Here is a 26636-nt window from a genome sequence, read left to right as displayed (position 1 = left end):
GTGCTGAGGTGTCTTGTACACATCACATCCCCGTTCACCCTCGCTGCCACCTTGCAGCCATGACTGGACTGGATGCTGTGGCTTTCCCCGTTTTCAAGGCTGGACGCCGACACTTGGAGAGGCTTAGGGGCTTGCTGGGACCCTGCAGAAGAGCCTGGATGAAAGGCAGCTCCCTGTTCATGACCTGGAGCCTGAGGCCCTCACCCTGTGGCTGGGCCTGTGTGATCCTTGGAGACACCAAGGGGCCTGGTCCCCTTCCCCCTCCCTGCAGGGCTCTAAGGACCTTTCTCCTCGGGGACAGAAGCTCCTGGCTCCTCTCTTGGCCTGAGCCGGCCCTGCCCATGCTCCTGAATGAGCCCACACAGGAGAATAATTGGGTCCACATCGCAGGCGCACAGCTGGCCATTGAGAGGGACGAGAATGGGGCAAGCGTGTTCCATGGGCTGAGGGAGGCTCACTGTGGCGGCTTGTGCCACTGCTGAATGGCTCCTTGTCATGGCCCCTGTGGAGCCCGCTGCCATGGCCTGTCCCTGTGGCCCCACCCAGGCTGCACCCTGGAGACCGAGGTGTCAGGACAGACCCCCTGGGCAGCAGAGCTCCCTGTGAGGACAGGGTGGCTGGGCCAGACTGTGTCCTGAGCACCATCCTCCCCCGTGACCAGCGTGGGGTGAGGGAGCCCGTCGGCGAGTGCAGCCCCCGGGAGAGGTAAGGCCACTGGGCTGGGCAGCAGGGACTTGGCTCTTTAGGGTTTGCTGCCAAGAAGCCTAGCATTTTCTTTTCTTTTTTTCCCGATGGTATAATTTATTTCCTGCTGGAGTATTCTGAGTGCCTGCCACATGAGACCTTGTTTAACCCTCTGAATAATCAGATGACCTTACAGTCATCCCCGTTTCATTGACACTGAGATGTGTACAGTGAGGCCGAGTACTTAGCGCATCCCAGCATTTTATTATTTGTGCAGATGGGTTTTTGTTTTCTCAGTTCTCATGGCTCAGGTGAACAGCAGTGGGCTGAGTAAGCAGACAGCTGTCCTTCTATCCCTCGACCCTAGTGACCAGAGCCTGAGTGACTGATGACCCTTCTCAAGGACCAGAGGAGTTTGTTTATGAGAAGTGCGTCTGTCTGTCCCACAGGTCAGCAAGTGTCCAGGGCTGAGGCTGTGATTCAGGGCAGGCACTCTGCTGGCCAGGGGAGGCTCCCGGGTCCTTTTCTTGAGCAGGTGATTCAGATCCCTGTGGACGGATCATAATGGGCCAGGAGTGCTCATCACCTCCCTTTATTGTTTGGAATAGCTTAGGTCTCTTGGTTTCTCGCTTTCATATGTGCTTGGTAAGTAGTGTGTGAAGGTCGTGCGCCTTCAGGCCAGTAGAACTTAAGTGTGTTGAAGTCCAATAACTGGGGAGGATGCTCGCTATATTTTGGAGGGGTTGCTGGGCCGGGGTTGGGGAGAGCTGGGGAGAGAGCCAGAAACACGCCAGAAATTCTGCCATACCAGCTTGGAAAAGCTCGGTGCTTAGGGGCCTGATAAAAAGAAACAGTGGCAGGAAAGTGCCCAGACTGAGGACTGTGGAGGGAGTTCTGAGTTTAGAATTAACATAGGAATAGGGCTGTGAATAGGGGTGCTTGTAATCCTTCCAAAATTGGGATAAAATTTGCATCTGAATGACTCATCAAGGCAAGATTGCCTTGGAATGTGTGGTTTCCTTCTTATTTTTCAGTTACTACTACCAATCATTTGCATTTTTTATTCAACCGGCATTCTTAATGCTACCTTACGATTGCCCTCATCCTGACTTTTCCTAGCCTGGATTTCTGCATTGGCATCTCCCACCCTGTCTGTCTTCATGGAGGGTGTGCAGGACCGATGGTCTCCTTTCTCCGCCACCCCCATTCAACACAGCACCCACGTGGACGCCTAGCTCTCAGGCCAGCTGGCTCACTCAGCCCTCATAGGCAGATAGGTCTTGTTTGGACTTCCCAGGATTAAAAAAGTATATCTTAGTTATTTTTCAGTGTCAAGAAATTAGGAGACCACCTAAAATTCTAATTTTTTTTCTAGGAAAAAAAATCAAAAGAGTTAACACCTATTCAGTACTGAATGGCAGTAGGAGTCTGCAAGTCCCTAAAGATGTTCACATTCTAATCCCTGGAACCTGTGACTATGTTAAAGGGATTTTGCAGGTATGTTTAAGTTAAGGATCTTGAGATAGAGAAATTATTCTGATTTATTAGCTTCTGCTGTTGCTACTGTTTAGTCACTAAGTTGTGTCTCTTTGTGATCTCATGAAAGTGAAAGTGACTCAGTCATGTCCAACTCCTTGCAACCCCATGGACTGTATATACAGTCCATGGAATTCTCCAGGCCAGAATACTGGAGTGGGTAGCCTTTCCCTTCTCCAGGGGATCTTCCCAACCCAGGGGTCAAGCCCAGGTCTCCCGCATTGCAGGAAGAATCTTTACCAGCTGAGACACAAGGGAAGCCCAAGAATACTGGCGTGGGTAGCCTATCCCCACTCCAGCAGATCTTCCCAACCCAGGAATTGAACTGGGGTCTCCTGCATTGCAGGGGGATTCTTTACCAACTGAGCTATCAGGGAAGCCCTTGTGACCTCATGGGTAGACCCTAAATGTAATCATGAGGTTCCTAATGAAAGAGTCAGGAGGAAAGAGAGAAGATACTGTGCTGCTGGTAGAGGGGAGGAAAACTTTTCCTCTACTCTTCAGTTCTGTATGTGGGGCCTGTGAGTTAAACTGACAACAGATTAACAGGGGAAAACGCATATCGCATTTAATGTTATATGCACAGAGGCCTCACACAAAAGAAGTAAAAACCCCAAGAAGCAAGTAGGAATTGTGGTCTGGGCACAGGTGGGAAAAGAATTTTCAGATATGAGGCAGAAGGAGTGGAGAATACAGTTTATTAGAGTGGGAGACGCTGTTAGAACAGCGGGCCAGCGCAAGGGAGAACCAGCATTGAACAGGGGTCCTTAGTCCACTTTTATACCCAGGGTACAAGGAGTGGGATTGGGATCTTGCGGGTCATTTGCTGATTGGATGAGGCATGTATACTGGGTGGGGGAAGAGTAGGGCAAATACGTTCTCCGTAGGGTAGGAGGGGAGACAGGTTATACTGTTCCATTAATAGTTACAACATGGGGGAGGGGAGGACGATAAGGGTCTGGTTCTTACATTCCTGCATTCCAAGACCCTCTTGGTTTTATCTGCTCTTTCCTCCTTGGGTCACCACATCCCTCCCTCTCCTTATTTTTAGGGCCAATTCTTTGGCCCCTTTTGATACCCTGCTCATGTCTAACAATCTACCTGTTTCCCTTCTCAGGCATTTGGGAACCCAGTCTCAAAGGAAAAGGGGCAATGACTGCTCTGACTTCTTCAAGCTGTACAGGGGTGTCATGGGGCTCTGGGTTCCTTTTGCCTGCTTTCTGTCAGGGTGCAGGGAGATGAGAATCCATGGAATGATAAGGTGACTTGTTTCAGCATTGTTTTGAGTGTTGGTCAGGGAATAGTCTTGTCATACTACCACTTGGAGATCTGTTGTATTCTAGAAGAAACAAACTTAACAAGAAAGTTAAAGGTACGTGGCCCAAAGATTAATACAAGTAGAAAAGCTGCTCAGGGGCTAGCCAGGACAACCAGGCCCAGACCTTGGTTTGTGACGTTAGTGTTTCTCTGGGTACGAGAGGAGGTAGGAATTTGGTCTCATAAAATCTTTACCTGAAAACATCTGGCAGTCTGGAGGCTGGTTCTTCTGGGTTCTTCCCAGAGCACAGAGTGCCTTATTTCTGACCTCCGCCCTGAACTCCTTTCAGGAGTTGTTGAAGGTCAGCAGTTTGCAGTGGTCATGTTGCAATCTTTGTAGAGGCAGCTGGCAGGTGCCAACTTCCAGTCAGCAGGGTCCCTGCATAGCCACATATTTGACCATGCTTTGGGGGCATTTCATGGCCATTGTGTACCACAGTGCTGGGAAGGCTTTCTCAGGTTTAACAAAGATTCCATTGACAGGTCACCCAGTGAGCTGTTAATTGGACCAGGCCTTGCGAGTAGCAGAAATCTCTGGACCATACCTGTCTTACTAGCCTCTTGGTCCAGGAAAATATTCCTTTGTTGTTTCTTCCCATTTCTAGAGTTATATTATTACAGTCGTTGATCTCATATGGAAGTGCATATCAGCATTTTATCACAGGATCAGTCACACATTTGGTAACGTAAGAAAGAATCTTCTGAAACAAGTGACATAGAGAACAATACAGCTAGCGGTTATTAGTAAGGTCACGAGTAAGAATTATAAGTCAAGAACTTTCATTACGTAGAGCCCAGTATACCCCAGGTCATCTGACTTTGTTTGTCAAATGACTATCAGTTCAGTTCAGTCGCTCAGTCATGTATGACTCTTTGCGACCCCATGAATCGCAGCACACCAGGCCTCCCTGTCCATCACCAACTCCCAGAGTTCACTCAAACTCATGTCCATCAAGTCAGTGGTGCCATCCAACCATCTCATCCTCTGTCATCCCCTTCTCCTCCTGCCTTCAATCTTTCCCAGCATCAGGGTCTTTTCCAATGAGTCAGCTCTTGGCATCAGGTGGCCAAAGTATTGGAGTTTCAGCTTTACATCAGTCCTTCCAATGAATATTCAGGACTGATTTCCTTTAGGATGGACTGGTTGGATCTCCTTGCAGTCCAAGGGACTCTCAAGAGTCTTTTCCAACACCACAGTTCAAAAACATCAGTTCTTTGGCGCTCAGCTTTCTTTATAGTCCAACTCTCACAACCATGCATGACTACTGGAAAAACCATGGCTTTGACTAGATCTGGACCTTTGTTGGCAAAGTAATGTCCCTGCTTATTAATATGCTGTCTAGGTTGCTCATAGCTTTTCTTCCAAGGAGCAAGCATCTTTTAATTTCATGGCTGTGAAGCATCTTTTAATTTCATGGTTGTGGTTACCATATGCAGTGATTTTGGAGCCCAAGAAAATAAAGTCTCTCACTATTTCCTTTGTTTCCCTATCTATTTCCCATGAAGTGATGGGACCGGATGCCATGATCATAGTTTTCTGAATATTGAGTTTTAAGCCAACTTTTTCACTGTCCTCTTTCACTTTCAACAAGAGACTCTTTAATGCTTCTTCGAATTCTGCCGTAAGGGTGGTATCATCTGCATATCTGAGGTCATTGATATTTCTCCCAGCAGTCTTGATTCCAGCTTGTGCTTCATCCAACCTGGCATTTCACATGATGTCCTCTATATATAAGTTAAACAAGTGACAGTATACAGCCTTGACATACTCCTTTCCCAGTTTGGAACCAGTCGTTGTTCCATGCCCAGTTGTAACTGCTGTTTCTTCACCTGCATACAGATTTCTCAGGAGGTAGGTCAGGTGGTCTGGTATTCCCATCTCTTGAAAAAATTTCCACAGTTTGTTGTGATCCACACAGTCAGAGGCTTTGGCGTAGTCAATAAAGCAGAAGCAAGGGAACATTTCATGCAAAGATGGGCACAATAAAGGACAGAAATGGTATCGACCTAACAGAAGCAGAAGATATTAAGAAGAGATGACAAGATACACAGAAGAACTATATAAAAAAGATCTTCATGACCCAGATAACCACCATGGTGTGATCACTCACCTAGAGCCAGACATCCTGGAATACAAAGTCAACTGGGACTTAGGAAGCATCACTACAAACAAAGCTAGTGGAGGTGATGGAATTCCAGTTGAGCTATTTCAAGTCCTAAAAGATGATGCTGTGAAAGTGCTGCACTCAATATGCCAGCAAATTTGGAAAACTCAGCAGTGGCCACAGGACTGGAAAAGGTCGGTTTTCATTCCAATCCCAAAGAAAGGCAATGCCAAAGAATGCTCAAACTACTGCACAATTGCACTCATCTCACATGCTAGTAAAGTAATGCTCGAAATTCTCCAAGCCAGGCTGCAATAGTACGTGAACCATGAACTTCCAGATGTTCAAGCTGGATTTAGAAAAGGCAGAGGAACCAGAGATTAAATTGCCAACATCTGTTGGATCATTGAAAAAGCAAGACCAAGTGAAGTCACTCAGTTGTGTGCAACTCTTTGCGACCCCATGGACTGTAGCCTACCATGCTCCTCCATTCATGGGATTTTCCAAGCAAGAGTACTGGAGTGGATTGCCATTTCCTTCTCCAGAGGAAAGAGCAAGAGGGTTCCAGAAAAACATCTACTTCTGCTTTATTGACTACTTTTCTTTAGCACAATTAAATTAGAACTCATTTACAACTTCAGCAGTATTGTTGCAGGAAGACGGACCCCTTCCAGGGCCCGAAACTGGGCTCTTGTCTAACGCTCAGAGATGAATTGTCTGAGGAGACACATGGGCTGACAAAGCAAGAGAGTTTATTGGGAAAGGGCACCCGGGTGGAAAGTAGTAGGGTAAGGGAACCCAGGAGGACAGCTCTGCCGTGTGGCTTGCAATATCGGGTTTTATGGTGATGGGATTAGTTTCTGGGTGGTCTTTGGCCAATCACTCTAATTCAGTCTGTCCTGGTGGCACACGCATCGCTCAGCCAAGGTGGATGCTAGCAAGAGGGATTCTGGGAAGTGGACAGACAGGCAGTGTCTCGTTTAGACCTTTCCCGAACTCTTCCAGTTGGTGGTGGCTTATTACTTCTGTGTTCCTTATCAGGATCTCCTGTCATAAAACAACTCATGCAAATGGTTACTATGGTGCCTGGCCAGGGTGGGCGGTTTCAATCAGTGTGCTTCCTCTAACAGTATTATTTAAAAAAAAACAAAAAAAAGACACACACTGAGACATACAAAAATCCATACAGATAGACAGTTTACTGCTTGAGATTTAAAATTTCTCTTTGACCCACTCCCCAAGCCCACTTTTTTCTTTTTTTGAAGTTCTAATTTGCTCAAGGCTGAGGTCTCAGCAAAGTGGGCTGTGTATTTCAGGGACATGGAAAGGGTTAACTCCAAGCTTTTCCCTTGGCAGCCTTTTTAACAAGCTAGTTGTTTTTGATTGCATATGCGAAAGGAACCGGTTTTGTAGTTTCCAGTAAAAAATTTTCATTTTAACCAGTTTTCTCTGGGGTCTAAAGAATATCATGGCCAAACTGTGTCAAAAAGTCTTCTTTCCTTTCTGTAGTCATAGTTTTATACTTAAATTATAGACCAAATAGTGCTCAAATTGACTCTGATATCAGGGGCAGATCAGCTGATAAAATCATTGGATTGTTCCTCTAGTGGAAAGTGAGATCTTTGTCCCATCAGAAGAATCTGAAGGGTGAAGGGAATTTGCAGGAGTGGGGGAAGCTTGGTTCCCTCTTCACCTGAGAGAAAAGCGTAGTTAGAAGGGGATTCTTTAGAATGTTAGGAGAGTTTTTGATCCTTTGGCCTTTTGAATATAGGAGAAGGACCTGGACCAAAGGGACCCTCAGAATCCTTTCCTAGAGATCGTGTGGATATGAAAGGTCGAGTAGGGTTCATCCAGGAAATCCGCTGGAGAGAAACGGGGTGGGGACAGGAGATAGGGAGGCAACAGAAAGACACACGCGGCATGAGTCCCTCAGATCCAGATTCTGACCGAGGGCCATGAAGGACTGAATGTAAGGAAATTCTGAGTCCTTTCCCTGCTTTTGAGGCTAGTGTGCCATTCAGAGACCTTTTTTTTTTTTTTTAAGTTCCCTAGTTTGTACTGGGGCCAGGCCTTTTGCAGGGTCAACATTTTCCAGTTTCTGAGAATATAGCCAAGGGGTGAGTCTGAGAGAGACTCCTGGGATGTACCAGAACACACTCTTAGCCTACCTGCTGTAGAGTGGGGGTACTGAGAGTCACTGGCCGACAGAAAGGGGTCTCTTTGGTCCCAGTGATCTCTCCGTGCTACTAATGGCACAAAAATGGCCCAACTGTCCCAACAGTCACGTCTGACAGTGAGAGGTGATTTCTGAGAACCATGTGGCTAAGGCACCCTGTGACCCGGGGAGAGAGAGAGATTCCTGGGAGCAACTGGGTGACTCATCTTTGGCAATTCCCTGAACTGTGGAAGGCTGTCTTGAAGGTTCAGGGCAACACCTAGGCTCCTGTAAATCAATCTGGACTGAAAGGGAAGAAGTGAAAGTGACAGGGAAGAAGGCTGAGGAATCCGCCTTACAATCCTATCAGGGAGGCGTGGCCAGGGGACGATGGTCTCTGTTTTGCCTCAACCACTACGTGCCTGACACGGTGCATGGAAGTTGTCTTGCTAGGGGCGGATGTCCTTGGGGCCTGATCCTTTCTGTGTCCCCCTTATCTTCACATGGGAGTCTTCATGGCACCCTAATGGCTTTTAAGTGCCTGACCTGTGCCCACACAATATTGGTTGACCTAGTCCTCAGTTGGAAAGAAGACACAGGAGAGACCCTCACCTGTTCGCGAGGTAGCTACTGGGCCACAGTGAGCAGTGGGGCCTTTGAAACACACCAGAGGGTAACCCTGGCCAGAGTTCCTCAATTGCTTCCACAGCACTTGCCTGTTCGCAGAGGGTCTCTATGAGAAAGGAGAAGTGAGGAGGTGGGGAAGAGACCCCAAGTTCCCCGTACAGGCCACCAAAAATGTGGTCCCGGCGCAGGTTGGAAAAGAATTTCCAGACATGAGGCAGAGTGAGAGGAGAATAAAGTTTATTAGAGTGGGGGACGCTGTTAGAACAGTAGGCCAGCTCAACGGGGAACTGACACTGAACAGGGGTCCTTAGTCCACTTTTATACTCAGGGTACAAGGAGTGGGATCGGGGTCTTATGCGGTCATTTGCTGATTGGATGAGGCATGTATACTGGGTGGGGAAGAGTAGGGCAAATACGTTCTCCGTAGGGTAGGAGGGGAGACAGGTTGTACTGTTCCATTAATAGTTACAGCATGGGGGGGGGAGGACGATAAGGGTCTGGTTCTTCCATTCCTGCATTCCAAGACCCTCTTGGTTTTATCTGCTGTTCCGTCCTTGGGCCACCACCGTAGGCTTGGGGCTATGTATCATTTTAACAAAGGGCGGTCAGTTTTGAAGTGACAAGACAAAAGAAAGGGGGGTTGGGCTCCTGGGGACAGTAAATTGTGGGAAGATGACTAGGAAGCATATATAGGATGCTTAATAAGGTTAATTATGCAGACTCAGTGTCATCTCTGGTATACTTTTACAGAGAGAATTTATGTCCTGCTTTTAGGCAAATGGAGGAGGGCAGGGAACTCCTCTTGCATCTGCTGTTCTCAGTTGCTTTCAGCTCAAAAGAATCCTTATGCCCAGGTGGCCTCTGTGTCCTGTGCTCTTCACTGTCTTTACAGTAGAGGAATGAGCCTGGAGCCAAGGAATGCAGGAGGCCTCTGGAAGCTGGAAAAGGCTAACAGTTTTCCACTGAGCCTTCTGAGGGCATGCATCCAGCTCTTCCCTTTTAGCCCAATGAGTCCCATGTCAGATTTTTGACCAACAGTTGCCATAACAAATTTATGCTGTTCTAAGCCACCAAGTTTGTAGTGAAACTTTATGGCAGCCATACAGAACCAATGTAGGTCCCTCAAGCAGCCATAGGAAACCCATGTAGGTCCCTTAAGACATGGTTTTGTGCTCAGAGTGTTGCAGAGAAGAAGCCAGTTCTGACTCCATGCTGGAACTGTTTGTTTGCCTCGATTTTCCTTGCTTTTGTTATTGCAGTCATACATAAAGGCCTGCCTCAAAGGCCCCTGCCCCTCTGCCTGACTGTAAACTAAAGTGCCTTTGTAGCTCACAGATAATCTGACCATGCCCACCTGTGAATAGCTACACCAAAAAGAAGAGATTAACACACCCCTTCCAAAGGCTGGCCGGTCCCTTGGAGATGCTTTGAGAGACTGACGACCCTTTCACTTTACTTCCCACTGCTTCTCCCTCTCTAGTCTGCCTTCTGACTTCACTTCCTTATTGCTTCTTTCTCTTTGACTCTACTGAAAAACCTGGTATTCCAGACCCAGACAAGATGGTTACTCTGAGACACTAGTCTGCCATCTTCTCAGCCAGCTGGCTTTCTGAATAAAGTTGTTTTCCTTGCTTCAGCACCTCGTCTCTCAGATTCACTGGCCTGTCGTGCGGTCAGCAAACGAGCTTGGACTCGATAACAAGAGGAGTTTCACAATCACTTACAGAGACGAGATAAATGAAACCATTACCAAGCAGCAAAGAAAGTGCAAAATTTAGTGTGAAACTGCATCATGTAGGCCAGTGATATTCAAACTTTAGGTAAGAATCACCTGGTGGGCCTAAGCAGATACAGCTTATGCAAACTCAGAGGGCTGTGGAGGGCTGAGAATGTGCCCACAGGACAGGACTCTGCTGGTACTTCTGCTGGCCTGGCATGGAACTTTGTGTCACCTTCTAGACCTCGGGTGCTACAGGGGTTTAGAGGAGCTCAGAAGGGAGTGGCAGTCGCTGGCTTGCAAAGGGTATGTGCGTGCATGCCAAGTCACTGTAGTCGTGTCTGACTCTTTGTGACCACATGGACTGTAGCCTGCCAGGCTTCTCTGTCCATGGGATTTCCCAGGCAAGAATACTGGATTGCCATGCCCTCCTCCAGGGTTGGCATGAGGGTTGCCATGCCCTCCTCCAGGGGATCTTCCCAATCCAGGGATGGAACCCACGTGTCTTATGTCTCCTGCATTGGCAGGTGGGTTCTTTACCACTGAGCTACCAGGGAAGCCCTTTGCAGAGGATAGTAGGGTTTAACAACAGGAGGAAAGAGGAGATGATGTGTCTGGGGATTGGTAGGGTGGGAGTAGGAAGTGTGTTGGTGCTCTGCCGGACCTGAGCTGCACGGAGAGGGCAGGAGCAGTCATCTCCTGTCCAGCATCCCTTCCTTCCCAGGGACCTGACCAGGCACGCGCTGTGCATGCGGCACTCGTGCGTTCAGGGCCAAGTGAGCAGCCATGAGCCCTGAGTTCGCAATACAGAGAGGACAGAGGACAGTGTGAAGGAGGAGTGGCTTCCCCATGCCTCGTTGCTTGCTGGGTGGCTGCTCGTTTCAGGAGCCCCACAGCCTGGCTCTGGGCTAGCCACTCCCCCAACCCCACACCTGCAAGCTCCTGGTCCTGGCCTTGCCTCTGGTTGGATTATGTCCTGTCACAGGTCTCCTGTGTGCCCTTGCCCTCAACACAGTTGAACTTCTGCATGGCCAACCGACCTTTTAATTCAGCGAACTGTCCCTCTTAGACTTTAGATCTGAGCCCCTTCTGCTGTGGCTCAGGACTTGGAGCACATCTATTCCAGCTTATGTATTTCCACTGGGTTCAGCATCTTAGCCCCACAGTGGGGCCACGGGTTTTGAGAAGCATCTGTGCAGCTCTAGTTTAGCTTTGTGTAAGCAAGGCCAATGGATTCATTTCCTTTATGGATGTTTTTAGCTTGTTCTATGACATTTCCTGAAAGTTAGAGGCTCTGAGTATTTCGCCAGCTCCCCCTCCCTATCCTACCTATTCTTAGCGGATTGGGTCTGCAGTATGCTGTACTCCTGGACTTTGTGAACTTGGATTTTGGTAGAAGTGCCCTCTCTGGTTTGGAATTTGACTATCCTCTTAGCTGTTTGTATGAGAGAGGTGGGTTTAATGCAGGAACAAGCTTTTGGAAATGGTTATGATTTCCACCAGAGGTACTATTGACATTGTCCCTTTTCACATAAAAATTGCCTTAGAAACTTTTTCTAGACCTCGTTAGTTGCTCAGTTGTGTCCGACTCTCTGCAACCTCAGAGACTGTAGTCTGCCAGGTTCTTCTGTCAGGGGGATTTTCCAGGCAAAATTACTGGAGTGGGTCGCCCTTCCCTTCTCCAGAGGATCTGCCTTACCCAAGAATCGGACCTGGGGTCTCCTGCATTGTAGGCAGATCCTTTACTGTCTGAACCAACCAGGACCTTACCCTGAGGGAAATATTTCCCAACAAACCACGAGAACTTTGACCTCCACCTTTTAGCCAACAGTGTCTGTGTATAATACAATTGTCAGCTCTAACCCTGGTCTCCAGGGTTCTCAATCATCTCTTTACTTTATTTCAGAACATACAGATGCACACCCCCACACCCCCACACACTACACGTACCACCCACACAGACGTGTGTTCCAGCTGACCGTGGATCTCTGTCAACCTGGAGTGTGTGGCCAGGAGTGTTTGGTGGGGACAGTGAGCCTCAGTCCACAAGGTGGCCAGAAGCTTCCTGCTGACATCCTCACTTCTTGAAGTCTCCAGGAGCTTGACTGTCACCAGGATCATGGGCCCTGACCCTCCCTGGAACTCAGCTTCCCCATCTGGTGGTGGGGATGGGGTAGCGTGGAGTGGGAACCAGTGGACATGGGACAGGCCTGGCTGGCTGTGCAGGCTATCAGAGCCCACTTTTCAGAAGTGCCATTATGTCTCCCGGCCAAGGTCTGGCCCATCTTGGAGCTCAGACAATTAGAGACGGCTCCCACGGTGATCATACATGGCAGTGCTATGTGAGTTCTCCACCTGCAGATGTCTATTCCAGTGGAGTGAGCCTAGAGGAAGGGCCAAGTCAGTGGGGGCAGAGGTTCTAGAAGGGCAGGGGGCTCCTGGTGCTCCCGTGCTGTCTTGGGTGCTCCCAGATGCCCCCCCCCACCCTCACCTCTCTCCTTGTGCAGGGGCGCTGTTCTACCGCTCCTGTCACTTTCCTGTCCTGGAGAGAAGAGCCATGGAATGATTGACGGCTGAGTATCCCTGGATGCTGGTGTTTTCTCGTTAGTTGCAGCACTGTACACCTTTGAGTGACTGCCTTGTTGGCTCATGGCACCCCTGGGTGCAGTTGCAGTGCTGGGTGGTGATGGTGTCACTGGCTGGGCCACCTTGGAGGGGCGGCAGGTTGTGGGTGTCTGAGGCATATTCACTGAATATCCCTGCTGCGGAATATAATTGCACTGTATGTATGGGTATTTCACACTTGCTTCATCAGTAGATTTTTCGGGTGCTTCCCTCCTTTGGCTTGTGAATAATGCTGCTCTGAATGTGGGTGTGCAAAACCTGTTTGAGACCTCACTTTCAGTACATTTGGGTGTATAATTGGAAGTAGAATTAAGAGATCATGGGCAATTCTGTATTTAATTTTTTGAGGACCCTCCATCCTGTTTCCTATAGCAGCTGTGCCATTTTACATTCCTACCAACAGGGCACCAGGGCTCCAGTTTCTCCACTTTGTCATCAATGCCTGTTTTCTGTTTGTTTTTGTTTTTATTGTAACCATCCTAAGGAGTATGTCTTTGCTTTAATTAAAGCGTCAATTTGGAAACTCACCTAATTTTCACGTGGTTATTAAGTATCATTCTGCAGCACCAAATCCAACTCTATTATTCAGGCCCTACACATCCCCAGAGGGCATCTCAGGGAGAGCCTTACCCAGAGGAGGGAGAACCAGAGGCCAATTCTGCCTCTTTTACTTTATTTCCTCACCACCACCCCCCCGCACCCGTCCTTTTGTTCTATAAAAGAACCTGGCATCCAAACCCCATAAGATGGTTATCTTGAGACATTAGTCTGCCTTCTTGGTCTGCCAACTTTCCAAATAAAGGCATATTCCTTGTCTCAATACCTCTCGGATTCACTGGCCTGTTGTGTGGTGAGCATGGCAAGCTTGGACTCGGTTGACATTTGGACCTGGCCATGGGCTGGCTGGGGACTGTGCTCCAGGACATGGTTGAAAAGGACACTCTGCTGACAGTTCTGGGACCTTTCAGGTTGAGAAAATCAGGCTGACCTGTGTTCTGGAGCTTCACTCTTGGCAGGACTGTTCATTGCCCATGTGCTGCCTTCAGCAGCCCCGATGTGAGGCAGGAGAGTGGCACCCATGGGGGCTCTGCCCACCTTGGCCTCCACTCTCACCTGGTTCCATGGTCTCTGCTGCACATGTGCACGTGTGTGTTCGGTCCTTTTGAATCTGTGTCTGTGGCCTCATGTTGCTCTTGGGGTCCCCTGTGAGTGGGCAGACGGCTTTGGCGGGAGCTCTATGGAGGGTGTTGGCAAGCTCTTGCCTGGGAGGCTGCTCAGAGCCCCCTGGGGGTGGGTTGGGGGGACAGGCTCTGCAAGCTGCTGGAGATCCGGTAGAGATGGGACAGCACCCCGTTTCCTGAGGTCCTTCTCTCATCTGAGCAGGACTCAAGCTCCTCATCCTCACCCCAGCACCAGAGTTCCCGTGGGAATGAACTGTCCTTCGGAGACTAAGAAACTGGAGAGGTAAGGTCTGAGCTGTGAGCAGAGGCCACCTGCTGCTCCTTGTGGCTGCTGGAGAATTCTCAGGGGAGGAAACAGCATGGGAGCCCTGAGGGGGCTGCCCGGCTGTGCAGGGGCCTGGCCAGGGCTCCTAGGTGAAGGGGGCAGAGCTGGCCGGGGATGTGGGAAACTGAACCTTGGAGCAGGCAGGACCTGAAGAAAGGAAGCTGGTAGCCATGGTCTCAGGGGTGACTTGGTGTGGTGTGTGTGTGTGCTTGTCTTCACACTTCTGGGCCTACCTGTCCTGGGGTGCACTGCTCCTCTTTCTCTTGGTTTCACATTCTTGTTATTGGAGAGGACACTGGAGGGTGTTCACTTACGTATTTTAGTGTTCCAGGGCTCTCACTCTCACTTCATCTTCTCAGGTCTCGGCTCCCAAGTGCCCCCAGGGTCTCTGCCTGGCTCTCCAGGTGTGAGAAGCACTACCCAGAGCAGCATGGGGAGCTGCCTGGTTGGCACTGACCACACTCAGCTGGCCCTGCTGTCTGATTCTGTCTTGTTTGCACAGAGTCCATGGGCATTTGCATCTGGGTCCTTGGTTGACTGCTGATCAGGTTTTTCTTCCCCCTGGACCACAGTGTTACGGGAACGGGGCTGTGGGTTGGGTCTGCCTCACACGTGGGGGTAGAGGAACAGAGAACTGAGACACTGTGGCAGCTGCGTGTGGCCCGTTCCTGGCTGTTGGGGACGGCTCTGTGCCAGCCTTTCTCCCATTATGGACTCTAATGGCTCTTCATCTCTTCAGGGGCTCTTACTGCAACTGCTGAAGACCTTGATGATCCAATGGCAGCCACATCCAAGATTAGTGAGGGCTGTTTGATTTATATTCTCTGAGAGCATTCTCGCTGAGACCTGCAGCTGACTCATCCCAGTGACTGAATGTTTTAGAGTTAAATCAGTGATTACTGAGCCACTGCAGGTGTCCAAGGCACCTGGCAGCTGTGGGCACTGCTTCCACTGTCCCTGGGTGGGCCTCACTCCCGTGCATGGGCAGGGCCAGAGGCTGCCTGTCCTTGCTTGGATTTCACAGGCTGGCTCTGGGCAACCCTGACTGCCCTCTTCCTCCCTTCCATGGATCTTCTCACTCTTTATGTTGGAATATGAACGTTTGGCTGCTGAAGGAGGCAACTGCTCACATCAGTAACACCTATCCCCAGATGTCCTCGGGTAAGCAGGTGCAACCCGGCAGGGTGACATCTTTTAGGACAGGGTGTAGGAGTCACAGGCCAAGACCAGAGCAGCTCAGAGGTGTGTAGAAGTGGTGGATTTCCTCAGACTTTAAGGACAAAGCTCTTTCCCTCTCTGATCAGTTTCTTTGGGAAAAATTGTTGTAAAAAGAGCAAAATATGAAACTTGGCAAGAGTTGTTTTTCTTGCAGCTGTTGCCCCTGGCAGGATTAGGCAGCTTCACTGCGACGATCTCGTTAAAGGCTTAGTGAATGGCTCCAGGCATTCCGTGGTAGATTTTAATGTCATCTCTAATGTGCGTGGGTATCATCTATCATGCTGAGTGGTGTTACAATAATCCACGTACTTTTAGGCTAGCTGCATCTGCCAGCGCAGACTCTGAGGGGCTGAGGGGTTAAGTGGCTGGCCTGGGGTCACACAGCTGGTAAGGGGACCAGAGCTCAAACCTGGGCAGCTGGGCCCAGCACCCAGACTGATTTATGTCCCTCCTGGTGGGTACATGGATGGGGCCGACTTGATGGGGCAGCACAGGTGGGGCAGGGGGTGGTGGATGCCGTGTGACACCCAGAGATGGAGACACGAGTAACCAGGGTCGGACTGGGGACTTGAAAGTGCAGATTCTAGTCTGGCTGAGGACGGGAAGTGCTGGAAAGCCACCCCAAGAATGGGAGGACTGCACTCCTGGGGGCGCTTGGGGCCACCTTCTCCTTTGCTGTGGAGTGGCCTGGGGGCAAAAAGACTGAAAGAATCTGGAGGAACTGTTGTTGTTTGGAAATTACATGATTGTTTTGTAAGAAAAGGACTGAAAAATTCATTTCCTAATGTAAAAAAATTAGAAGGTGCAGAATAGTCCAAAGAAGATAATTAAAGATGCCCCTGAACTGAGCACCGCCCATGCCTGGCCCCCCTCCTCTGCCTACAACAGGTGGTCACGGCCAGCGTGCTAGGGGCCCACAATCAGGTGCTTGGCTTCAGCGAGCTCACCTGTGGAGACAGGTAATGCTGCCCTGTTGGGATCAGGGAGTGAACTCCAGCCTGTGCTTGGAGCCGCAGTGCTCACACCCTTCTGGGTGTGCACCTCCCTGGCAATTTCTTTACGTGAATAAGCTTACATTTAAGTGCTGTTTTATCATCTCTCTTTTGCATTTAATGATATATTGTGTTTATCTGTACTTGTCAACAAGCATTAACTTGATGGTTTGTGCTGCCTGCAGAGCGTGCTGTAATATTTATTTATTTATTTAGCCAGTTCCTGATGAGCGTACATTTAGATTCTGAATTTTTACTTTCGTTAAAGAGATGTGGAGATAAACACTCCTGGGCTGGCATCCTTTTGAACTTGTAGGATTGCTGAGTCCAAGGAAACCTGTGTGGCAGAGCTTGTCAGACTCCTCCAGAAAGCTAGGCAAAGCTCCGCCCTCACCAGTGAATGATAACTGTTGTGGATCCCCTGGCCTGGGATGATACGGATCCATGGGCCATGCTGCTGGCCAGGTGCCAGCTCTTGCCAGAGTTGGGATAGGGGGGTGTGAAGGAGGCTTTGCAGCCTGGCAATAGGAACCACCAGGGAAGCAGTAAATTGTTTCCCACTAGAGACTGAGGGGGCTTGTAGTCCACTGACAGTGGGTTCCCTGCAGGAGCGTGGAGTGGAAGGGAAGGCGGGGTTACCCAGTGTGGCTCTTCTTGGCTTTTTGAGATAGAAGAGAGATGCCCCAGGGACCTGGCAGGGTAGAGGGCTGGGAAGAAGAGGGTGGGCTGGACAAGCTGGAGCAGGCGCTTCAAGTTTCCAGCCTGCAAAGTGGGAGAGCCTTGTTACGTGTGTCCTGGCCTCTGAGTAATCCCCGGCCCTGTGGCTGAAATGTTTCTAGAAACTTCTGTCACCTGTGGATGCTTTAGATGTGGCTGCCACTCAAGCCTGGAACCTGTCCTCGGCAGCCAGGCAAGACCATTTCCCCAGGCAGAGCTACCCACTGGGTGCTCCCCTCTGAACACGGGATGAAGCAGCAACTTTCCCAGGCTTTTGTAATTACAAAGTTTTTAATGAGGTTGTATCATCAGTTGAGTCTTCAGAATGTCCTGAGACAACTTGACATTGAACAGAAGCCACGTTCTTCTGAGCATAAAACTAGCGTCACTTTTCATTCACTCTGCAGACTGCAGTTTGTGTAAATTATTTCATTTCACTCTTAGGCCTCTGTCTTAAGCTAGCAAGAGAAAATGGGTAGTGTGCACTCCTGCTTGGCCTAGTTAGCAGAGAGCATTTATTTGGAAAGGGCTTGCTTCCTCGACTTCCCTGGGGAAAGGCGTCACTCGGAGGCAAGGACAAGTGGATGGCCTGGAGATACAGATACAGGCGTCCTCAGCCAAAACCATCTTTTCCAAAGTGTCTGTTGAACTCCTGACTTGGAACGAGTTGAGATTTTGATAAGAAACTGGATTTAAATGAGCCCAGTTAGGCCCAGAGCTGTTTGCTAATGCCCTGTGGTCCACCTGGTTCAGGTGCTCCAACTTGGAGTGGGGAAATTTCAGCCCTGAGGAGTGGCGAGGGGCCGTGGGGAGCAGGCCTAGGGTCAGACAGTGGGATTCGAACACTTGACCCCACCGATCGACACTGATGTGGCTCCTTGGTGTTCTTATCTGCGAATATCTGATGATGATTTTGGAATCCCTGCGAGATGTTGGTACATTCCTGGGGTCATAAGTGGCCTGACTCACTCCCTTATTGGCCCCACCCCTAGAAGGTTCAAGCAGTGATGATGGGGAAGTCAGTGCTCCGCTGTGCATCTGCTTGGCTTCTCACAAGTGAGGCAAGTGAGGCTGAGACTAGAGGTAACCAGAGGGGTGGGGGTGGCTGCTGGTGGGGTGGGGGAGCTGCCTGCAGGCCTGCATCAGGTGGTCTGGTCCACGGGAGCTGGGGCCACCCCGGCTGTTGGTACCCTGGGAGGCACTGCTTACTGGGCCTGAGATGGATGACTTCTACCCCTGCGTCCCTTCCTATTAATTTCCAGACCCAGAGCTTTGAGGGCCTAGAAGGGACCCTGAGGCTGAGAAGGATGCTGAGGGACTGATGGAAGGTAGGCAGGGCAGGGCCAAGCCAGCCCTAAGGGAAGCCTCATTGGCTGCTGACAGGGTCAAGGATCAGGACAAGAATTCTGTTTTTCTCGGCCCCCACAGGAAGCCGTGGTTGGAGGTTTTCTGCTGTTTCAGGAGCACTTCCTCCCTGGGGGCGCCCATCACCCCACACCTGGAAGCAGGGCTGGCGTGAGTGCTGTCAGGGTCCCAGCGCAGGGGGAGCACGGTCCTGGTGGAGGGGAAGCCATCCTGAACTGAGAGTGGCCAGTGCCTCAGTTCTCTCCCGTCTGGAATGAGGGGCCAGAGTCTCGGAAACTAGGAGGACTCACCGGGTTGACATTTGCACAGCTCCGAGAGCCCTGCCTGGCACCTGGCCCAGGAGTCCCACCCTCTCCTCTGCTGCCCAGTGCCCACCCTACTAACCCCCGTAACTGTGCCCTGGGCTCCACACAGTGTCACCGCTGTGGCAGTGGGGTGGCAGCGTCCTGAGCCTGTGACCGCTGGGATCATAAGGAAGTGCCTCTGTGGGAAGTGGTGCCCACACTGCCCAGGGGCATCTGTCTAGACCACGTCCTCCTGTGTGGTCACAGGGAAAGCAGAAGTGCCTGGGTGAGGCTGGCCCACAGCCAGCCTTGCAGACGAGGGAAGAACCCGTTCCCAGGACCAGAGATCATGCCACTTCTGTCTGAGGTCAGCCCACCAGACACTCTCCCACTGCAGGGGGCAGCAGCCCACCCTGAGGGACCCAGTGGATCCACCTGTCAGACCCTCCACAGTGAACATTTGCCCCCTTAGAATTCCTGCTCCATGTCCCACAGCGTGAGAAGAGCAGGAGTCAGGTGGACCTCCTTGGGGGCAAAGGTCATCAGGGATCCCCACTGGACGAGAAAGGCCAGACCCTGCATCTCTCATGCTCACAGGGAGCCCAGCACCTTGTCCAGGCCTTGGGTTGGTCTTAGCAGGGGGCGCCCGAAGAGGATGTTCTGTGGCGGATGGCGTGGCCAGCTGGCCACATGCCAGGGCCAGTTCTGCAGGAAGCGAGGCCTCCAAGCTGTATCACCTTCCACAGAACAGGGGTGTTTGATGTGTGCTCACAGCCCTGCTTTCTATCAGCTGAGTAAGTCAGTTGGTCAGAAAAGAAATTAGTGAAGCACGATTATTCACATTTACTCAGCCCTAAAAACCATATGCATCTTACCCAAGGATTCTGAAATGTGAGAAAACTGAACCCTTTCCTCCGGCCGGCACTGTTCCAGACCCATATTTGGGGGCCCCTTCCTTCCGTCCCTGCATCCTGTCTCTGCATCCTGTGTCTCTGGATGAGGACGCTCAGCCTGTGTGAGGTAGCGAGTGTGGGCAGTGCCTAGAGGCCATTCCCTGACCAGGGGCCTGGTGTAACCGCAGCCCATGCTGAGGAAGGTGCCCTGCCCCTGAGCCCAGTCATTCTGGGCCAAGATGCTGCCCTCCCCAGGGACGGGTGGGAGGACCCTAGAGGGGGCGGAACTGGTGGCCTACTTTATGTGGTTTAAGAATGTTCTAGAATATCTCTGGGGCTTCTCAGGTGGCTCAGTGGTAAAGAATCCACCAGCCAATGCAGGAGACAAGCAAATTTGATCCCTGAATCAGGAAGATCCTCTGGAGGAGGAAATGGCCACCCACTTCAGTATTCTTGCCTGGAGAATCCCGTGGACAGAGGAGCCCGATGGGGTCCATGGGGTCACAAGAGTCGGACACGACTGAGCGACTAAACAACAACAAAATGTCTTTTAGATTTTTCAGTTAATTTTGGTTCACATGGATTGGGAGGATAGACCTCCTGGCTAGAGACCCCTCTCTGGGCCTCCGTTCCTGCTTCATTCCTAACCTGCCCCCTAGCTGTGGTCTCAGAGCGGAGGTGCCTCCTGGGGGCCGCAGGACAGAGTGAGGCAGATTAACCCCTCAGCTGGAGTTTTCCACCTGGAAGGTGACAGCGTGATGGTGACGCACCGGCTGCCACTCTTCCGCGTCTCACAAGTTCTGAATCATCTGGAACGTGACTCAGAGCTCAGAAAGGGATGCCCCGCCCACTGTGGAATCCCATCTGCTGGAAAAACAGGGCCTTTGTGGGCCCCGGGGGCCGCTAGGCTGGGCTCTGGGCAGGTTGAAGGTTAATAGAGTTGGGGTCCGGCCAGCAGTGGCTTGTGATGGTCTCTTCCCTGTGTGGTGGCTGCAGAGTGAAATCCTCACTGTGACTTGGACTCAAACTCACCCTGGGAATTCTAGCAGAAGAGACTCCCAGGCACCTTCCTACAGTCCAGAGGGACACAGGCCTTTTCTAATCCAGCCATCTAGCTGGGCTCCATACCCTTCTGACCTTCCTGGTAGTTTCCAAGGCACCTCAGGGTCAGACAGACAGAGGCCCCTTGGTCTACCATTGCCTGGCTGTAGCTGGTGTGGTTTGAACGTGGTTCAAAGGCAGCAGAGTCTCAAAATAGCAAGCTTTGCCACAAGGTGCTCAGCTGAGCCCAGGGCCGAGTTGACGTTCCTGGAAGTCTCCTTGAAGGGGTGTGCAAGCCGGTGAATCAGACTCAGAGGTCTGTGCAGGTGGTGTGTGCACAAATTCCTGAGGGGGAACTGGACCTGAGATGATGGGCTGATGACTGTTCTTTTGTGTCCTGCCAGGATGAGGTGACCTGGGCCTTCATGGAGCTTTTGCAGAAGCATGTGGGATCCCTGACGGGTTTGCCAAGCCGGGAGGGACGGTCATGTCCAGGGAAGGGGCAGGGCTGAAAGGACAGGGCTTTATGTTGGCTCCAGCCCTTGCCCATTCAAGCTGGATGACGGCCTGTGGTCAAGCTGGCCTCACTTCGTACCTCTGCTATATATTTTTAAGGAATCACTAGATATGAAGCAAAGAGAGTGGCATTTTGTGGTTTCAGACTTAAAAAAGAAATCCCCGTTTGGGCCTGGGCTTGGTGAGGCTCCCAAGCCAGTCCCTCCTGCCTTGGCAGAGACCTTCTTGTCCTTCTGCAGCCGGGTTGGGTCTGGCGGCCCCATGCAGGACAAGAGGAGTCCAGTCTCCTGGTGTAACCACAGGTGCTTCCTTCCCTGTGGACACTTGGAGGGGGCCGTGACCACCTGGGGGTGTAGGGTGTTGCCTTGGGCAGCCCTGCATGCAGTCCTCCACCTACCCCAGATTCCAGATGATTCTTTCTGGGAAGGTTCTGTGACATCTTCACTGAATGGTGAAGGGAAGGAACCACTGTTTCTGAAGTGCTCGCTGTGGGGCTGGGATGGCTCCTCATCTCTGCCCCGAGTTCCTGGAGAAGGAAGGGTGGGAGCTGCTGGCTCCAGGGCAGAAGGGGCATCAGCTCCAGCTGGAGACACAGAGCTGCCCCAGAGTGGTTTCTGCCCTGCTCTGACACACCTGCCCCACCCCCAGCCCGGTGGGCCCTCCCAGAGCCCAAGAGGTGCTGACAAGGCCTCTGGGTGCTGCGAGATCCTGGAGGGAGGGAGTCCCAGCTCTGATCGTGGCTCCAGACCAGTTATTGCATTTTTTGAGTCTGTTTCTCCTCCACAGCAGCAACGCAAAACCTGTCTCCCCAGGGTTCGCTGGGGACTGGAGGTCCCAGAGACAGCAGGAGGCCACGCGACTGGTGGTGTCCTGTGTCCAGTGCCAAGTCTCTTGCCCCACAGGCCCCTTCAGGTGGCCAGTGTTTATGATCAGGCATGTGCACACTCCAGGGAGTTGCCCACGGGGGATGTGGTTCCCTGACTCACTCACAGTGGTAAGGGTCTAATGCCCTGGGTTTCTCACAGTGCACTCACAGCAAAGCACAGTAGAAATCTCCATTGTGAGCAGTGCTGGTGGAATCTGTCAGGAGTGCCTGACCACCATCTCACCTTCGCCTTTTGGTAGGATATTCATTATTCCTATTGCTTATAATTCTTCACAAGACCCAGTAATTGAATCTCAGCCAAATCCAGCCATCCATCTCTGAGGGCAGTTTTCAGGCTGCCCTGGTCCATGAGCCAAATTGTAGTGACAGCCGGGATTTAGGGGGATGAGTGTGACGGAGATGCTTCTGTGGGGTGTAGCTGGGATGTGTGGAGCAGAAAGGCAGGATCACCCTGGGGAAGGCAGGCAGTGTGCTGGCATTTCTGCTGGTTTTCAGCCCCTGAAACCACACAGGGAGCTCCAGCCAGGATATCTGGGGCGAGTCTGGGCTGTGCACTAAGCCCTGTAGGAGAGTGGGAGGGGTGCGGCCTGAAGGGGGCCCTGGGTGGTGCCATGGCACATCTTGTAAACAGAGGGTAGAGGTCACTCTGGGGCAGCCAAGTCTAGTTCTGAAAGAAAGTGTGGAGCCCCTTCCAAGGTCACTGGACAAAATCTCTAAAACTGACCAAACCCCATAGCAGCTGTTGCTCTGAGCCTCCCAGTTCCCTGACCCCTTATTAGGTAAAATACCGATGCTGTTGCCCGCCCTGGAGCATCCTAACCAATTATCTAATGCCGCCATTCCAGTAGGAATTTTCTCTGGAAAATTCCAGAGAATTTTGGGGTGGAGGGTGAGGCTATAAAAATTGGCTACTAGCCTTCAAAAGGGGTCGGCTCTCCCTTGAGCCAGCCTGATGTTCTAACAGCTCTAATGAACTCTACTCTCTTCTCATTCTGCCTTATGTCTGGAAATTCTTTCCAGCCCACGCATGGACCTCGGCAGAAAGGGCTTGATGGAGTTTGGAGTCAGAGGATGCACCCAGAGTCTAGAACTTTTCAGGTTCATGGACCAGGGGTTGGTAGTAAAAGCTGATGTCATGACGATGTGTTTTAGAAAATTCTAGGCCAGCCAGATCACAGAGTAGCCCACCATGGGGATTGGTGTTGGCTTGAGAAATCCGCTTCCCCCGACACTTGTTTCTGCTACAGGGTGACTGTGTGTGGCTGTGAGGTTCTGGTGGATCTTTGCCAGCACTGGGGGGTGTCCCCACTGTATCACAACAGTGCAGTGTCCTTTTGTTTCTGTGTTAACATTGATTCAGTGTAGTAGGCACGTATATACTACAGTATGCTCCTGTGGTGTGCACGTGTGTCTCAAATTCCTCATTCATGCAGCTTCCTCAGCAGAGTAGCTGAGGGGGTGGGGGTGGTTAAAGGAGTAGGTGAGGAGGTGGGGGGACTGAGGGAGTAGTGGGGGTTGGGGAGTGAGGCGGGGGATGCTGAGGGAGTAGTGGGGTTGGGAGAGTGAGGCGGGGGCGGGGCAGGGGGCAGGGGGGGGGGGGGGGGGGGGGGGCGGCAGTGGGGGGGCGGGGGGTGGGCAGTGGGGGGCGGGGATGCTGAGGGAGTAGCATAGGGGAGGAGAGGCTGAGGGAATAGTAGGGAGGTGGAGGGGCTGGGGCAGTAGCTGAGGGGAGTGGAGAGGCTGAGGGAGCAGCTGAGGAGGGGGTAGTGACTTGTTCTAGGTCACACAGCTGAGAAGTGGCAGCACCTAGACCTGAACCTGGGCAAGCTTGCCTCAGAGTCTACACTCTGGCCCCCATACTTTGCTGCCTTCCCTGTTAGGGGGAGAATAAACATGAGCTGAATTAAGGCATTCAGTTGCCTTGAAAGAAGTACAAAAAATGCTGTAGATGTTGATTGTGTTTAATAGCATAGAAAATACCCCTTTTCAAAAATAGCTTAACTAATAGAAGACTGACCTGGAGAAGGAAATGGCAGTCCACTCCAGCACTCTCGTCTGGAAAATCCCATGGAAGGAGGAGCCTGATAGGCTACAGTCCATGGGGTCGCAAAGAGTCTGACAAGACTGAGTGACTTCACTCACTTCACTCAATAGAAAACTGAGAAGTGAGTCAAATGAATATAAGTCATGCAGGTTATGTGCAGTATTTCCCAGTAGAAGGAAACAAACGTGGTGAATAAGTTCTGAGCCTGTTTCCTGCCCCACCCCCACCCACCCCCTCCCCCGTGTGTGTTAAGGGCAGAGCCTTAGGACCTTTTCTCGGTGTTCTCTGTGTGGCCCCTGACCTCTGCAGATAGACTCTGCATTCTAGAAAGAAAGCCTTCTTGATAAAACAATCAGTCTTTAAAAGTGAATTTTAAGTAAGAAATTGACAAACGATCTGAATATCCAGCATTATCATATTTAACCATACAACAGTGCTGGGGAGCCCTGCCATGCGGAGGATGAGGCACAGTTCCTGCTGGGCCGCTCTCTCCTCCCCTCCCCGCTTCCCTCCTCCCTCCTCTCCCCTCTCCTCCTCCCACCTGGCAGCCTGACTGCCCACAGGTCCCTTGTTCTTCACTGAGTTCCAGGTCTCTGTTCCTCTTGCTGCCTGCCAGCCAGCCTGGCCCTCCCACTTCCCAGGGTACTTCAGCTGAGGCTGGGATCTGGGGCACTCACCTGCATGGAAATGCTGTCCTCTGTCTGAGTTTTCTTAGGCTAAACAGTGCCAACAAAATGTCCAAAACGCCGGAGAGGCTAGAGATGATGTCAGGTCTGCTACTGTTCTTGAAAACTTCCATTTTGATGAAGTGCATTTAGTAAATTTCAAAAAGGGAATCATGTTTTTAATAGTTAAAATAACTTGTGTTTTTTGAAATTGCCATAAATGTTTTCTCCAACTTTAATTTTCCAATATCTCACATTTAATACATTTTACTTTTAGTATCAGATTTAAAATATTTTAATTAGGAAAGCATGTGGTAAGAATTCAAATAGTCCTGAAGAATGCTGCTACTGCTGCTAAGTCGCTTCAGTCGTGTCCGACTCTGTGCCACCCCATAGACAGGCAGCCCACCAGTCTCCCCGGTCCCTGGGATTCTCCAGGCAAGAACACTGGAGTGGGTTGCCATTTCCTTCTCCAATGCGTGAAAGTGAAAAGTGAAAGTGAAGTCACTCAGTCTGTCCCACTCCCAGCGACCCCATGGACTGCAGCCTTCCAGGCTCCTCCGTCCATGGGATTTTCCAGGCAAGAGTACTTGAGTGGGATGCCATTGCCTTCTCTGAGTACTGAAGAATACACATCATCAAAAATGAAATACAGCCAGAACTTCCCCGGTGGTCCAGTGGCTAAGACTCTGCACTCCCAGTGCAGGAGGCCTGGGTTCAACCGCTGGTCAGGGAACTAGATCCCACATGCTACAGCTAAGACTGGGATGCTGCTGCTAAGTCGCTTCAGTTATGTCTGACTCTGTGCGACCCCATAGACGGCAGTCCACCAGGCTGCTCCGTCCCTGGGATTCTCCAGGCAAAACATAGCCAAACAAATAAAATATTTTTTCTAGAAAATGAAATACACCCCTGCTTCAGGCTAGAGTCTCTTTCTAGTCTCTCACTGCCAGCTGATCTTGATTAAATGCTGATCTAATCAGATAGTTTTGAGTAAACTATGTACATGTGCACTTGGTCACGTACCCTGTGTCTGCACAAATAGCATATATAACACTGTTGGGAACCTTAAGTTTTTACTGAACTAAGCATCTTGAACATCGTTTCATCCCTGTGACCACTTTATTTTTGAACAGCTGTACATCCTGTAGGTGTGCCATAGCTCATACACAAATCAGCTTACACACATGAAGTATATGTGCGTATGCACGTTTATACACGCAAACACATACATATATGCACACATGCATATAAACCGATGGACCATGGACTCCTGGGTATTTCCAGAGTTTTCCTGTCAGCAGTCTCGTACTTGGGCATCTTGTGCACGTGGGGTGTGCCTAGCTGAATTCCAGGCAGAAAACTGCTGGGTCAGAGGGCCTGGACCTGGAATCTTGGCAGGTGTCACCTATTAGTTAACTGCTGAGGCAAGGGGCCTTCAGAAGGTGAGGTCACGTTGGCAGAGTGTAGGCAAGATGCATGCAAGACAAAGACCCCCTTCACCAGGGCTCTGTGCTACTGTTATGAACAGTCCTGAGACAGCTGCCTTCAGGGCATGGACACTGGGGCTCCCACACCCTCCTACAGGGTTGGAGGTGTGGTGGGGGTGGGGGTGAAGGTCAAGTTTCTCCTGCCGGTGTGAGAGGGAAACACTTCTCTCCTGATTTATTTCATTCCTTTCTTCTGCAAATGGACCGTGCATTATGTGAATTATAAGCACATATGCAGAGTCAGGGGGACTTC

The 26636-nt window shown here is 50.9% G+C and overlaps 1 protein-coding gene across 7 annotated transcripts in view; it reads left to right on the top strand.

Annotated features, from left to right (window-relative positions):
- SEMA4D (semaphorin 4D) overlaps positions 1-26636 on the top strand; it is a 128475-nt gene that overhangs the window by 50944 nt on the left and 50895 nt on the right. The window contains exon 2 of one of the 7 annotated variants that reach the window (XM_070375215.1): positions 23205-23282. The exons of 4 other annotated variants lie outside the window; for them this stretch is intronic. The gene's annotated coding sequence lies outside the window, so the exon portion shown is untranslated. Of the gene's footprint in view, positions 1-2059; positions 2182-14165; positions 14231-23204; positions 23283-26636 lie in introns of those variants that run through there. 2 more of the 7 variants (XM_070375214.1, XM_070375216.1) reach the window with 2 other exon arrangements.

Source organism: Bos mutus, chromosome 8, assembly GCF_027580195.1.
Source record: "Bos mutus isolate GX-2022 chromosome 8, NWIPB_WYAK_1.1, whole genome shotgun sequence".
In the NCBI taxonomy this organism is placed as follows: domain Eukaryota; kingdom Metazoa; phylum Chordata; class Mammalia; order Artiodactyla; family Bovidae; genus Bos; species Bos mutus.
This window is presented reverse-complemented; position numbering and strand designations above follow the sequence as displayed.